Raw genomic sequence first — 16,650 nt, forward strand, 5'->3', positions numbered from 1 at the left:
ATCCAAGAACTGCATTTCACCAACCCTGTAATGCTGAAATGTGTTCGCGAACTTCACAGGACTGTTCGCGAACATCCAAACTGTTTGCGGACTTTCACGACAAAAACCACACATTTTTTTTGCTTCTTGCAGCCATATCCCATCCCATCCTCATCACCCCTCACCTCCCCAGAGATTATTTGATAAGTTTGACAAGTGCAATGTTGTGTTTTTAATATGTTTTTACTGCGATGTCTGCGGACACCGGCCGCTGTCTGTGAATCCAAGATGGCGGGCGTTTGCAAAAATCTGCCGCACTTCACGCTCTTCACCATCCAATCAGCGAACATGTTGCATGTCCGCGGACATGACGCAAGCCGATTAACCAATCGGTGTCCTGTCCGCGGAGTGAACAGGGAAGTGTGTCTGCGGCGCGGACATAGATATCACTAATTTTTTGTGACCTACTTTTTGGTTGTTTAAAAAAAACTGCTGGATGGATTTTCACCAAATTTACAAAAGCACGCTTTTGGGACCAAGCCGCTGCTCCTGCTGCAAATTTGGTGAAAATCGGTCCAGCAGTTTGGGCTGTAGGCGTGAACACATTTTTTTCCCCATTCAGTTGTTGGGAAAAAGTTTGGTGTGGATTCGTCCAGGGGGAGCGAAGTTATAAGCCGCCCAAAAAGTGCTCTTCCTATGAGATGAGCAACTTAACCATCACTACATGGCCGCTACCGCAGGCCATGTAATATATTCAGTGAAAAAACCTTGTTATGTTAAAGGGACGTTATGGTTCAGTTGCAGTGATAAAAACCTATCAAATTCAGATAAAAAACGTTGATAAAGGGATGTTATTATATCGAAAAACCCAAGAAAAAAATTGCCAGTTATGATAAGCTATGCAACCATAACTTGCGCCACTACGATGCACTGCTAAGACTAACACCCAGGACATGAAAGAGAGGAGTACTCCCCTACAGATGACATGACTGATGAACAATGTATTCATGGTAAATACACACATATATCTTAAAATGCACTGAAATAATGCAAGTTGACAATCATTTATTAAATGACATCTTTTCATATATTCTATTCTCCACAAAGTCCAAGAAGGAATCATCCAGAACAATATTCATGAGGAAGCATTTGTAAATACCAATGGGGGAGAAATGAACAGCGTTGAAACCAAAATGAATAAATGATGTACACAAATGACTGATTTAAAAAATCAAGTTGCTGAACTATTTAATTATGTAAAGAATCATGTAATCAGTAATATTGATTTTCATTGCCCCACATGTACCTGTAACCCTTTTGCTGAACAAGAACCCCAATCATTGCCAGAACATTATTATAATAAACGTCAAACATCATGACATGGCCGTGGACATCCCTGGACATCTCTGGATGTTATGTCACCGTGCCCGTGTGGCACATTGACGTGTTGACAATCGGTGTGCCTGCTCGCGGACATCTTTAGATCTAATTTTCTCCCACTCAAGGGACTTAAAAGATGGAATTTTGCTCTTCACCACCTCCTAGCACCCTGGCCTGTGTTAGGCAAGGGTGCTAGGAGGTGGTGACATTCAAACCAACATTCAAACAAAAGGGCTGGTAAACTTGTGAGAGCAAACTAAACCAGTCAGCACTAAAAAAAGTAAGTCCCCTACTAAAAAAATAGGTAGTAAGGAAAGTAGATCTCAAGATGAACCTCACTCTATATCTAGGAATGTTAATATAGCCAGAGTAAAACATTCTAAAAAGTACATTTTACAAAAAAAAAGCGTTCTTACCAATCTAATAAACAAATCTGAGCAGTCACAAACTATGCTTAATAACTACCACAGAAAACGCATCCTTTAAACTCTCATTGACAGTGCATTTAAACTAAAGAGAAAGTTCTACATATTGATTTTCAGCAGAATGAAACCAATAAATACATAAATCAACAAACTACCAAGACTACTTGTAAACATGCACAATGTCAGTGTAGATACCTTTTCAAACTTGTGTGCAAGTGAATGGTTTCACACCAGCAGCACAGAACCATATTTTAATGAAGAGGCCTATAAACAAAAACAAACAAATCCAATTGCCATAGACAATCATGGTCGAGGCTATGAAGTAGGACCCACACCATTATGGCAAAAGAAACCCTTAAAGAAAGATCTTCTCTAAAAAAACGTTGAACCAAATGTTCCTTTTGTTCAAAGAAGTCGTCCAGTGTACAAATGGACCTGCAGCTCAATATGTAACATATGCCAACAGTCATTCACATTTTTACAACAATTCCTCAATCACTATGGCAAAGTAAAAGACAAAAGTAAAATTAAAACTTTACAAACCATGGACTCCTGCTCAGAACACATCCACACTGGACTGCGAGGACATTCATTAGCCTGCATACTTGCAAAAGCACTTTCTATCACATCAACATGTTTGCAACAAAGTCCTCCTCTAGAATGCAACAGATTAAATAACATTCTCCTACATGGAACAGCCGAAGAAATCCTTTGAGAAATAGAACACATCCATACTAAATATTTTGAAGTTGACTTACACAATCCAGTTACTTAAGAAAACATTAGTGAACACCTCACAAACAGCAATCTTCTTAAAAACACATGCAAAAAAGAAATAGCAAATTTTCAAAAAACATTTGCTGAAATACCAAAATACCAAATTACCTCCACCCGAGTTACTGAAAGGCAATCATGGCAAAGTAGTATATTTGCCATTAGATCTTAAAGAAAATGTAGAAGCTCTAGGAGTATGACGGCCAATAGGACAATCTTTGATTGTACTTGTTAATGGTGTACCAACAAAAGACAAACAAATGTGGAAACAACTAGTTGACGTAAATAAATTTGGACAAGCCCTAGATATCTTAAACAAAACAATGAATACTACAAAGATTCTAGGAGTAAGCTCCTAGAATACAACATTTAAGAAACATATCAGGAGTGTAGACCTACAGGAATTTTTGGGTCCAAGCTACCCCCAACTTGTAATGGTAGCACTGCATATCAAAAGCCCAAATACATGCAAATGGTCACATTTTGTATATGCTATGTACATGTATATTTATCATTATCTTCATTTATGTCTTTCTACGTAATTCTGGGAGGAAACAATTTGTAGTGGATGTATTTATTTGTTCCATTATCCATCTTATATGCACTGTTTGGCTAATAACCTATTGTATGATATGATATGATATGGCATTTATAACAAGCCTATACACAAGTGTTTCAAGGTGCGACGAGGCAAGGGAGGGGGCACAGAGAAAACAATCTTACTAGGCCAGGTGACATTGAGATCGCTCAAGTGCAGGGGGGGGGGTGCAGTGGAAAAAGAGGAGGGGGCAGTGCAGTACATAGGATAAAGTAAAATAAATAAAAGTGCAGCCAGCTGGTGGCAAGTACAAGGGTAAGTGCAGACATCAGGTGTCAAGTGTTGGTAGGGGGCTTTAGGGATACCAAAACAGTCCCAGAGTGCAGGGGTTCCCAGGGGGGCAGTGCAGGTGTGCAACTGGCAGGGAGGGGACCTGGGCCCGAGATTAGAGAGTAGCCAGGAGACCCGTGCAGTTTCAGTTTCAGCCAGGAGATCAGCAGGGGAGAGGAGAGAAAGCAGAAGCAAAGAGGAAGGTCTCAAGGTGCTTCCGGAACCGGAGATGGTTCTCCTCAAGTTTCAGAGTGGCAGGGAGGCTGTGCCAGAGAGAGGCCCCAGCAGAAGAAAGAGATCTACCAACAACTCACTGCTTGGAGAAGCGACTGACCCTGAGGGTGTTGGAGGCGGCTGAGCGAAGAGCTCGGGAAGGAAGATATTTAGGAAGTATGCTGTGGTAAATGAATTCTTAGGTATACGATTGTTTAGAGGAGCATGAGAGAATGGGTGCTGTTCCGATGTTGTAGTGTGTTTTTTGTCACTGTATGTTTTAAGGTTTGAGAAGTAATAATTACTCTCTAGCTTAACAACAACAAAACTAAAATAAACAAAATGAAAAAGATTGGGGACATATAGGCCCACCATAAAAAAGTTAAAAGAATCACGTAAATTGTCATTGCAATTTGTTGTTGCTGGAAATGTTGGGACCCATAAGACATTTATTGTCACTGTTGGTTAGAGAATGATTGAACACCCTTGTGCTTGTAATTTGGACTATTAGGACACACCGTGCTATATAGTACTACAACAATATTAACATAGAAGAAAACTTAAATGAAACCACCCAAATAATTGAAGGTTCACCACAAACTGGGCAATTTGAACGGGTGGATCTTATTACTGCAGCCAACATTTTAGACCTCTATACAATTCACCCACTATATTCCTAAGAAACCATAGCAGATGCATTAGAAACATCACATGCGTCAATCCAAAGGATCTCAATGAAAACATGGGATAAAAGTGTAGAAGCACATTATTTTCCTCTACACTTTCCACAGGAAAAGGAGGAAGATATGATGAAAGAGCCACACAAATGAGTGCATCAGAATATCATTCTTTACAAATGTATTCTGAAAACCCAAGATTCAGACAAAATGTATAATACATTTTCCACATCCTATTCGAAAGTCAACTAAGAACGCTCGTTACGGACTTGCACACACATTAAAAACAGGCTCTAATATCTTAAACATGTCAGCTACCCAACTCCTTCAAAAGATAAGACAAAAATGAAGTTTTGCAGTCAAATATCACAAATCTCTTGGAAAACATGCGTGGTACAAAAGAATACTGGTTCCGACATCACACTGATGGACGTTGTATGCTTAGGAACCTAGGCCCACTCACATGGTTTGTTACTATAAGATGATTTGCATGACTTCTTACGCACTGCAAACCAAAATAAAGAGGAAATAGACAGAAAAACAACAGGAGAACTCTGTTCTCTTGACCCGGTCAATGTTTCAAGATACTTTCACCATTGCTTTATTTCCATGCTGCACCTCATCTGCAATAAAACTATCCCTCCACTTGGAAAAGTAGAACACTTCTTTTGGAGAAAATAATATCAATTCAGAGGAGCAGCACACATCCACATGCTTTGTGGATAAAAGGTGCTCCCAAATTCGGCCATGACAGTGATGCCATTGTTATACAACTTATTGAAAAAAACATTACCTGTGACATCCCTTCGGAAACCACACATAGCGACCTACGTACACAAATCCTATGTATCCAAAGACATAAGTGTGGTAAATACGGCCAACATTGATATAAAAACAAAGGTAAATACTATACCAAATGCCGTTTTGGCTTCCCTAGACCAGTTCCACCAAAGGACAAGGCAACAGCTTGATGTCTTCTGTTAGGCACATGGTAAAAGAGAAACCCTCTAAAATCTCATACAACATTAAAAGAGATGAGGCTTCCAAGTACATCAATGATTACAATGCAATCATTGCCCTCGTGTGGAATGCAAATATAAACATTCAATATATTGCAGACAATTCCACTGTAGTTGCAAGATATGTCACAGCCTATCCCATAAAATCTGAGAAGTCTGAGCTAAAAGATCTTTGGGATGACATTTCATCCAACCAACCCGTGTCACAAAAATGATACTGCTTTGGTATCAAAATGCTGTCACATAGAGAATGCAGGTCCCACGAAGCTGCAGATCGTTTTACAGTTACAAACTTACATGGGAAATCTGAAAACATTCTGTGGCTAAACCTTGGTCCGTCTCCATCACGAAAACGAATACTGAAATCCTACCAAGAGATAGAAACAATAGCCGCAAACAATCTCAACAGCCGCAGTATTTTAAAAAAATTATTGAATTGACACAAACTATCCAAACAGAAGTACGGCTTTTGAAAACATGTGCCTGTACGACATAACCCAAAACTACTCCTACAAAAACAATTTTATGCCAGATGAGACAACTGGCAACTATTCAGTCTCAACTTGAGAAGGGAGTCTACTAAAACCTACCAAACGCGGCCTAATTAATAATGTGAAGTTATCCTTTAAATCTCCCAGCATAGAGAACTTTATTACATGGCCCTACTGCAACATTTCAAATCTTGGAGAAAACAGGAAGACTTGTTAGGTGACCATGACACACTTGAAGCTGCATTCAAGCCAAATTAAATGAGTATAACACATGTCCATTTTAAACAATACAAACAAATGTTGGACAATGAACGCCACGAGAAAGAAATTGAAACTCTACTAGATAAAGACAATCCTGAAGGCAGTCATCTTTCTCTTACAGGAAGCCAAGAACCATTTGGAGAACCACTCATTCAAAATGAAGCAGAAATAGCCATGACTGAGATAGAAAACAGCATGTATCAATCTAGACTATCTGAAGAAGATTTGTCAATGCTGAAATCACAGCTAAATGATGAACAACTCACCATTTAAATAGAAGCCACTGAAGAAATTGAACATGGACTAAAACATGAAACTAAAACTAGTAGCTATACAAAGTATACACCTCTGATCTTGAATGGAACTGATGAAGCTGGTACATGCAAAACTTTCTTAATTAAAATAATCAGGACATGTCTACAAGAGTTGACAAATAAAAACCGATTTGCTGTTGTAATAGCCCCCAGAGATCTAGCTGCCTACAACATAGGAGATGTGACTTTTGTGAGGGGCCAGTAATAGGAGGCAGATAGCCGCTTATGTTTTTCTCAGAATTAAACATTTTATTAAAGACAAAAGCTTCCAATAAATCCTTGGTAAACCTACTCTATCAGCGAATTCCCTACCTAATCTAAAGGCTAAGGCAATAACTCCTAACATAAACAAACTGTCCCTGACACTAAACAACAAAACATTGAAAACATATTATAAGCAACATAAAAGAGTGAATAACAAACAACTAGCAATTTGGTTGACCTTCACCTGTCCTGGGTAAATCCTTTCTCCAGGATTATTGAAGTCAATTTCCCTAAATGCTCAAAAAGAAAGTCTTGAAACAAAAGTTCACCAAATAAAAATCCATTAGTAACCGTTCTTCAGCTTTCAGTTGAAAAGATCCCTTTCCAATTCCAGCAAAGAAAATAGCACCAATGGTCATCCTGGATGTCTTCCTTCCATGATTGTTTTGCCACAGTTCAAATAATAGATTAGCAACTTCTTCTACAACTCTTCAAGGGTTCACAACCTCTGAAGTACATTTGGCATACTTGTCAGGATGCTTCTTCTTGGGTTGTTGCTTTCCTCTTGACAACCACCCTTCTACTACTGTTACTGTGGAAACAGACTCCTTGATTCCACAGTATGCCACTACTTCAATCAACTTCAATGCGATATTCCACTGACAGTATTACACACAACCACAGTTGTGGTATTTCTGCTTCAACGTTATACTTCTGGATGTTTAGGCATTTTAAAGACAAGTCACTCTTCTTTCCTATGCACCAAGAAAAGGGCAGCTTCTTTGCATCTTCTGTCTGCCTTACTCCCACAAGGCTAACCTGCATCTGCTTCCAGAGTGACTTTCTCTGAACCTCAACACTCCCAGCATTACAGATTATCTGTTAAATCTTTTTACAAGCACCCAGCTCCCTTCCCCATCTTTATTCACACCTTCTTGGTTCCAGTACCTACCTTGAAGCTGTATTGCCACACTTCCAACTTCAGATAACAATGTTACACTTGTATCAGAGGACACTGGACCTTTTACAACTTCGCCAGTCAGGTGGACAGGTTTACACAGGGTTTTTTTCACTATAGAAGGGGTTTGCCTCTTTGCTGGGGTAATGCATGCTCTGCTCATTAATACATCAACTTCTAGGTTTAAATAATATTTGTTTTTAATGTTACAATGTTCAATCTTCAAAGGAGAAGCAGATGTAGGCACAAACAACCCCTCTGTAAGATAGATCGTTACCCTTAAAGGGGTAGTTTGGTCAGAAATGTTATTGGCCCAATCAATCGGGCATGTATTTCTGAGCATACATTGATCGTTCTTAATATTTTTTCCAATGCAACGTACACCAGTTTTTCTCACTTTACCAAATGCAAAATTGACATGTTGGGTACCACCATCTTGTGCTAATCTCTGTTGATCCATCGCCCTCAAAGTTCAAGTGCTTTCACGGCACTATGTCAGATCACCTGCTCCTAACGCTGACATCACTAGACACTAATGATGAGCTCCACCTATTTTAATGACATTAGTGGGCAACGTAGCCAAACGTACCCTGTCATCACCAACATCATAATGGTATCTAATGCAGAAACAGGAACATATACACACACATCCACAACAGACGCAACACTTTTGTTTCTTTTCACAAAAATGTATTTTGAAGTAAACACCAATAGTCGGGAGCGTAACAAGTAATTTTAATTTTGGCATAACGCTGAAAAGAGGTAATTAAGTCCACAAAAACATGGGCAACTTTTTCCAATAAAGGTTATAGCTAGTGAACATCGCTTGGTTTTAATTTTTTGTTTAACTGTGAAAAGTGGTCTTATAATGCTCATTCCATTCATCAATCGATTAATCCCAGTCTTTGCATTCTTCACAGAAAGTTATTATCTTCTATCACTGATGCACATGGCGTTCCATTACAGAGAAGAAATTAGTTGTTTAAATCTCAAATGCAACACTTTCACATCCCCACATTTTCAGAACCTATAGGCTGCGCCATGTTGCTCCGTATTGCTGCATCGAGAAAGGGCAGATTGGTTTCTGGCGATTGTTTCAGATAAGGGTTATCACGGATGCGTTGTTGATGATTATTGTCCAATTATGGTTGAAGAAGCTGTCGACTGGTAGACTATACCCATGACAGGCACACAGCGGTATAATATAACTATGTAAAATCAAGAATGCAAAAACATATTTCAATATCCACTGTATTTCTTTTAAAATGTTCTATTTATTTCAGAATTTAGTAAATCAACAACATTAAACAATATAATGAGGAGGCTTAATCAACAGGGAACAGTCTCTTGTTCCCCCTTGATCCCCTTAAGCCCCATCTGCCCCTTGGTAACAGTGTCTTCCCCAAGCAAATACAAACCACAGTTATGAACCTTCAATTGCCTAGAAATCATGAACACTGGGATTCTGCACTTGGCCGCACCACAGGTATTTCTTAACAACAAGGTGCAAATAGCTATAAATAGCCTTCGGGCTGATGTACCCCACCTTTCATTAGAACCCACCCATGGCCCCCTTCCTTCATTCCCTCCTCGCAAATTGGTCTGCTCCAGTTCTCATGTATTTATCCATGGGTTCACCCCATTCCATCTCATGAGGACCTACTCGGCCATGGAGTCCCGCGGTTATCCTTTCCATGATACATATATTCAAGGCCACATTGATCTACTCCCTTTTACATGGGGTGTGAGCACCTTTCCACTTCATGACTAGACAGGCCCGTGCTGCCAAAAGCAGGGACATTGACATTGCCGACAGTATGACATATTCACCATCCACTTCCTCTAGACTGAACAGGACCATCATGGGCGATTTAGCCCGGGGGTTCCCGTATAGCTCTTTGATCCACCGCAGGACTTCATACCAGAATATTCGCTCCCTTGGGCACTCCCACCACATGTGCCAGTAATCGGCTTTACACCACATCCACGCCAACAGGAGGGGTTGACTTTCTGATACATTTTAGAGAGTTTGGCAGGGTCATATTGCCATCTATGGAGGAGCTTGATGGCGCGCAGCTTGTATTGACTCAATATCGATATCTGAGAGGCACCCCTACACAGTCTACCCAAAAGAGCCAGGTCTATTTCCATCTCCATGTCCCTTTCCCACTTCTGTCTCAGTGTGTCTGTGGACCTACTCCCAGAGTCTACCAATGCCCCATACATTACCGAAATCAGACCTCTCATTTATGTACTTTTATCTAAAAGCTTTTCAAAGTGGGTAAGGTCCCTCTGTATCCTATCCCTCCAAGCCCCTTCCGTTATCACCCCCTTTAATTGAAGATATGAGAAAACCGGGAGCTTCTCTATGCCTAGCGCGCCCTCTGGGTCAGTTATGGTAATAAAAGTACCCACCCTGCAAAGTTTGCCAATCCTTTCCAATCCAGCCTCAAACCATTTTAAAAATCTTTCAGGTTTGGGATAGCCTCGTACGTCCAGTACCCAGAGTTGACCCAAGGGTGAGGGCCAGTTCGTTACACCTTTCATTTCAGCACCTTGTCGAAAAATGCTCCATATGGTCCCCACAATAGGAAGATCCCGGATTATATGGGGGAGCTTGCTTCTCGGCACCCACAACCATTCCCCCATCATGGCCAGGGAAAGCTGCAGGTTGTCCAGTTTAACCCACCGGATGTCCCTCTCGGCCCTAAGATGAGGTAAGAGGACCCTCAGTTGCGCAGCATTATAGTAGAGTTTCACGTCTGGGAGCCCCACTCCACCCCATCTTCCTAGGTAAGGTCAGGACGTCACTGGATATCCTAGCCACAGGAATCCCAGAAGAGTGACATTTATCTCATGGAAGAAAGCATCTGGAATCAGGATTGGAAGCATCTGGAATGCATAAAGGAACCTCGGGAGGCAGACCATTTTAAGAGCATTGAAGCCTCCGATCAATGATATGGTTAACTTTGGACATGGGGGATGGGTGGGGGAGTTTGCCTCAAATAAATCTCTCATGCCCTGTGTGAGGTTGATCCCCAGGTATCGTAGTGTGTCCAGACTGACCTGCAACCCAACGAGTTGAACCTTTCGATTTCTCCATCCCTATCCCTATCCCTATCCAGACGGAAAAGGACTGATTTAGCCCTTGAACCCAGATGGGACTCTGTACTGTTCAATCAACTGAATTACTCCCAGTATGGAAGTCAGGGGATTACTCATGTGCAAAAGCAGATCATCTGCATATAGTGCAACTTTGTACTTCCCTCCCACTAGGAATCCTTCTACCTCGGGGTCCTCCCTAATCCTCTGGGTGAGAGGTTCCAGTGAGAGTGCAAATAGGGTTGGGGGGAAGGGACAGCCCTGCCTAGTTCCTCTGCTCAGCCCAAACCAACAGGAATATCCCCCGTTCACTGCAACACACGCCCGAGGGAATGTGTAAACTGCCATTATCCCCCAAAAAAGCCTCTCTCCCACACCTACTTTAGCAAGCACCTCTTTTAGGAATACCCACTCCACCCTGTCAAAAGCTTTTTCAGCATCCACCGAGAGGAGGCAGGGGTCCCCAATCATCCCCGAGCTTCATACATTGGGTGTAAGGTTTTCCTTATTGTGTCAGCCCCCTGTTGTCCCTTGATGAAACCCACTTGATCCGGATGGATTAATTACGGCATTTGCCCCTCGAGTCTAGCTGCTAGCACCCTGGTATAAATTTTGGCATCAATGTTCAGAAGGGAAATCGGATGATATGACCCACATAATCTGGGGACCCTACCCTCCTTGTCTATCACTGTGATCAGGGCCCGAGAGAAAGATTTCCGGGCTTCCCCCTTCCCTAGGATGTCATTGAACCGTTCTACCATAAATGGCAGCAGGGGGTAAGTAAGGACTTGCTCCGCGCGGTCCTTTCCTAACGGTAATCTCGCCACTGCCCTCTTAATTTATTCCTCTGATATGGAGGCCTCCAGTGCATCCGATTCTTCAGGAGACAATCTGGGTAATTGAATGCCCGCTAAGTATGATGTTATGTCTCCTGCCTCTGGGCTAACCTCTGTTTTGTATAGCTTTTCGTAGAAGGAAGCAAAGGCCTCTTCAATCCCATCGGTCATGCTGTCCTGTACTTTATCCCTCCCTTCTATATCCGCCACCCACCTTTTGGCTCGCTGTCCTCTCAGCCTGGCTGCCAGCAGTGCATCTGCCTTATCACTCTTCTCATAAAACATCTGTTTCAGAAATTGCAAATTTCGAATTGTTTTCCCTTCCTCTAGCAGTCTCAATTCCCCTCTTTTCCATTTCGCCTCCTTGACACATTACTCCTGCCCTCAGTAGACTCACATGGCTGCTTGTCGAACTGTTTGACCTCCACCCTCAGCTTATTTTCAGTAAGTGCTCGCTCCCTCTTTTTCCTTGCTCCTTCTCTAATCAGAATCCCTCTCCATGTCGCCTTCCCAGCTTTCCATACTATTCTCTTCTGCACTTCCCCCGTATGATTTGTTTTGAAGTATTCCCCGATTTCTTTAACCATCTCTTTGTTGGAACACTGGATCCTTCCATAAGGATTAATTGCACCTCCATTTGGACCCCCTGGGAACTATCCCCAGCCAGTTCAGGTCCACTGGTACCATATCATGGTCCGAACAGGTGATCAGATGAATCTCTGAACCATGTGCTTCTTCCCATAGGCCCCTTAAGATAACATATAATCAATCCTGGTGAAAGTTATGTGAGGCAGTGAAAAAAAGGTGTAACCCATTTCATTTGGGTGAAGATGCCCCATATGTCACGCAGCCCATATACCTCCAACATTTCAAGGACCTCTCTATAACCCTGTCTTGGCAGTTCCTGTGACCCCTCTGTCTGCACATGTCTGTCTAACTGGACATCAGCCCATATGTTAAAGTACCCTCCTATTATAAGGTCTCCTGAAGCTTCGAGCATTATTTTCGGTAGGGTATTCTTCAGGAATCTCAACTGTCCCTGGTTCGGGCCATAAATTGTGGCAAAAGTAAAGTGTACCTTTTTAATGGTGCCTGAGACCAGGAGAGCCCTTCCTGCCACGTCAGACCATACCTTTGAGCCCTCCATTTTCAGAGCTTTCCCTATAGGGATACCTACCCCCACTCTCCTTAAGGGCCCTGAGCCCCAGTATTCCTGGCCAACCAATCCACTTGGGACCCTCTGTTCCTCACCTTTACCGAATTTAGTCTCCTGGAGGAACAGGACGTCCAGTTCCGCTCTCCGGAATACCCTAGCAACCAGGGACCTCTCTGTGGGTGAATTCAGCCCCTTCACATTCAAAGTCCAAATCCTCAGATGGCCCTCCCATGCCCCATCAACCGCTACAGCCATCCTGTTACAACCCTGCTGGAGGGCTCACCTCGCAACCTGGGCAGACAGTGCATGTAATTCCGTATTCCAGGAAAATGAGGAAAACCAATATGAGAAGACCCATATCAAGACCCCAGCTTCCTCTCCCGGCCCCCAAACCCAAAAGACTCCCGACTCCCCCCAGTTAACATCACCAGGTTGAGACCGGACCACCAGTAGGACCCGATCCATTTAGATATCTTCCTTCAACGCCACCTCACCCTAGAGCCCCAAACTCCCCCCAGCAATTAAATGACGAACCTTAATTTCAACTTCCAGAACTTCAGCAACCCTCTACACCTCTAACACGTCACAATTCCAGCATAGGTCAGTAGAACAACCATTAGAATACTGACTGGTCCCCAATTTTACATTCCTTTGAATCAAGACCCACCAGTGCGAGTGTCTACTGCAAGGTTCTACTCTAGCTTTGGGCCAGGTGTCTGCTGCTGGCGATGTGTTCAGCTTCCTGAATTACTAATTTCGGGCATCCGTCTTCTTTTGGGACCCTTGACAAGCCACTGTCTATTGCCATCCGCCTTTTCTGTCAAACTCTGTGAGGTACTAGCTTTCCCTACCAGCTCCCCTGTGACTGTCCGAATGTCTTCTTCGGTTATCAGTATTTATACCTGTCAACTTCAAAGGTGATGGAGAAGGGGAACCCCCACCTGTACCTAACCCCTTTCTCATTCAACCATTCATTCAGGGGTGAGCACAATCTTCTCTTGTCAAGGGTCAGGGAGGACAGATCCTGGAAGATTGACACGCTAGACATGCCGTACATTACTGGGCCTCTGTTTTTTGGTTTTTCTGAGGATCTTTAGTTTGTCCGAGTAATTGTGGAAATGGGCGAGGACTGATTTCCGGCCTATCACCGCCCCACCTGCTCCATGCATCCTCTCGATTTTTGCTGCATCGATGGTATCATCATCAAACACAAATTTCGTGACTTTTTGTAATGTTCTCCTCAGGTCCGCCTCCGTCTCCCCTTCTCTCTCCGGGATCCCAAATAGCCTTAGGTTGTTTCCGCCTTTCTCAGTTTTCCAGATCGTCCATTTTCATTATGACCTCCTCCTCGCGCCTCTCCATTTCAGACATACGCATGCCAATTTGGGTGTCGGGGGAGGATGGATTGTGCTCGACTTCCTCCAGTCTCTTCTGCTCCATTTTGTCAATCCTTTGGGTGATTCTATCCACCCTATCCCGGATGTCAGCCCTCATGCTCCTAATTTCTTCCATGAATGATGCAGCGTTTTTTTTGTTGCCAGAGATTCCTCTCCGGCGCTAGACATGTCGTCCTGCACAGCAACCCCTCCTCTGCTCTGCCAAAGGTGGGCAACTTTAGTCTCACGTCCATACGCCTCCTCCTGCTGGTCTAATGAACCCCTACATGGGTGTCTCCAATAATCCACCGGCGGAGACTGCAGCTGTTGCACCCTTTTATGCAGCTCCCTAGGGGTTGCCTGTCAGCCAGGGTCCATTGTTCCTGATGGGGCTGTGAGGTGGGCACACGTCCCTGAGTAGGGGGCTCTCACCTCCAACCACCATTCGAGCATCTCCTCCACTGTACCAGGTGGCGGGGGAACACACCCCCTTCAAAATCAGCTCCAGAGCCACTCCGGGGGGGGAGTGGCACCCCTGGTACAAACCCCAAGGTTCTGTGTTGAGCCATAACCCTCCTCTGGTGGGGCTTTAGGTTTGGTGCCAGCAGCTGCTGGTTTTCACCCCATGTCGGGTGTCTGCTAGATCTCAGGGCAAAGGGTCCTCCGGGCTCGTGCTCCTGCTGGTGGTCTTGCTCTCTCCCAGCAATTGTATCTATCAGCATGGACCAGGACAGGTGCAATGTTTTCATCTGGGGTATATTCTTCCCAGGTCCTGCTGTACTCCTATGCCTCGGGTGCTCACTGCCCCATGTCACTCAATGTTCTCTGGTGGAGGGGGCTGACGGTATCCTCAAGGGCACCCTATTAATATCGGGCGTCCTCTCCGTGTCTCTGTAGGTGTAATTTGGCCGGCTCAACCCAGCTGTTGTGTCTACCAGTGTTGTCCAAAGTAGGTTCGCTATTTTCCTTTCCAAGTAAGCTCCCCAGGGTCCCCTGCACTCCTTTGCTGCTCGTGCTCTATGCGGCCGGGCAAGGGTGAGGGGGCAGTCCCCTTCCTCAGGTGCAAGTGCAAATGGTAATCGGGGGGGCACTCATTTTCCCTCTCTTCGTTCAATGTTCCTCTCCGCGTAGAAAGCAGTCGGGCCGCTCTCCGGGGAAGTTGGGAGGCCGAACGCCTCCACCACCCGCCTCTCTCTGATGGGAAACTTTACTTTCACTTTTGGCCACCTCCGTCTGTAGTCAGAACGCTGTCAATACTGGGCCGATTTCGCCCGTTGTTGCACCTGCAGGGGCAGAGGGCGTTCACCACCTCTCGTCCCGAGTTGCTGGTCTGGGGGGGGGGTTGAAAAGTGGGAGCTCACTTCACTTTTTCCTGGGACCAGAACGGGAGAGGAGCGTGCTCAGGCTCTCTGCATCAGCACACCCCCCGGTGCCCTCCCAGTACCCACTTTAAAATTGAATGTACACACTGCATATTTATGTTAACTTACAAATACACGTACAATGTCTATTCTTAGCATCAAATTGAACATTTAACCTTCAGAACAATAATCATGCAGCATACAGCACACTTGCCATCCTCACTTGCATAAATATTATTTAAAATGTTTCTTACATTTTGTCTTGTGTTTCCATTGTTCCTATGTGAAGGATGACCAACCGCTTCAAAAGACAGATCTCAGTCATAGAAACGTAACTTTTCTACGTAACCTTTCAATATAGTTAATCTTATCAGTTGTTTGTGGATATTCAACACCTTTTGTCCTTCAAATTGTTAGTGCAGTTGATTTAAGAACAAATAACAATGCGACCCTTCAGCGTCACAGTGTGTCAGAGTGAGATTTGTTTTTGGGAACACATGCCACAAAAATGTATAATATTAATGCCAAGCTGTGTAGTGAAAAACAACGAAATATTTCAAGTATCCCACATATGAAAATATGTATTTCCATTTTAGCAGTAACAACACGCCTGGTCCCACAACATTTACGTATTCATTCAAAGATGACCCTAGGCGAGGTGCAGACAGGCTTGGATTTCACTATAATTCAATAGGGCAATGGCTGAAAAAAACCAAATTAATAGTGTGGGGCAGTTTTTTGGGCCAAAGTGGGACATTTCTTTCCTGAAATAAGCAGAATTCTAATACACATCAGGAAAACAGGCTTTTGCATCTTGAGCCCAATACAACAACTTCGTCAACTCTGTCAATTGGTTACATAGTTTCACTGTTGGGACTATGAAACCTATTTCAACAGTATTCCATGCACATAGTACCCAACATCTCATAAGTATGTATTGCTGTTAGCTAAGTAGCTATTCACTATCCACCATCAGTGCGGACTAAAAATGTACAAACTCATTTTAGTAATCATACTTGACATGTAGAGATGGTTACAGCATGAAATATAGATTGATGGATATAGATGAATGAAATGCGGTGGGTTAATTTATTTATATATTTATTTCTTTAATATACATATAGAGATTAGGCTTTGTATAGACAACATTGAACATTAAGTTTTAAAACAAAAATGACAAGTATAAAATACAGATCAAGAGATTTCAGTTAAACATACAGATATATACATACATACATACATACATACATACAGAA

General features: G+C 43.2%; 1 protein-coding gene across 1 annotated transcript in view; it reads right to left on the reverse strand.

Moving 5' to 3' along the window:
* Window positions 1-16,650, reverse strand: part of LOC138503529 (uncharacterized) — a 429,237-nt gene that overhangs the window by 48,203 nt on the left and 364,384 nt on the right. The window lies entirely within an intron of this gene.

The sequence above is a fragment of the Ambystoma mexicanum genome, chromosome 11 (assembly GCF_040938575.1).
Source record: "Ambystoma mexicanum isolate Mex_15411 chromosome 11, UKY_AmexF1_1, whole genome shotgun sequence".
NCBI classification, from domain to species: Eukaryota; Metazoa; Chordata; class Amphibia; order Caudata; family Ambystomatidae; genus Ambystoma; species Ambystoma mexicanum.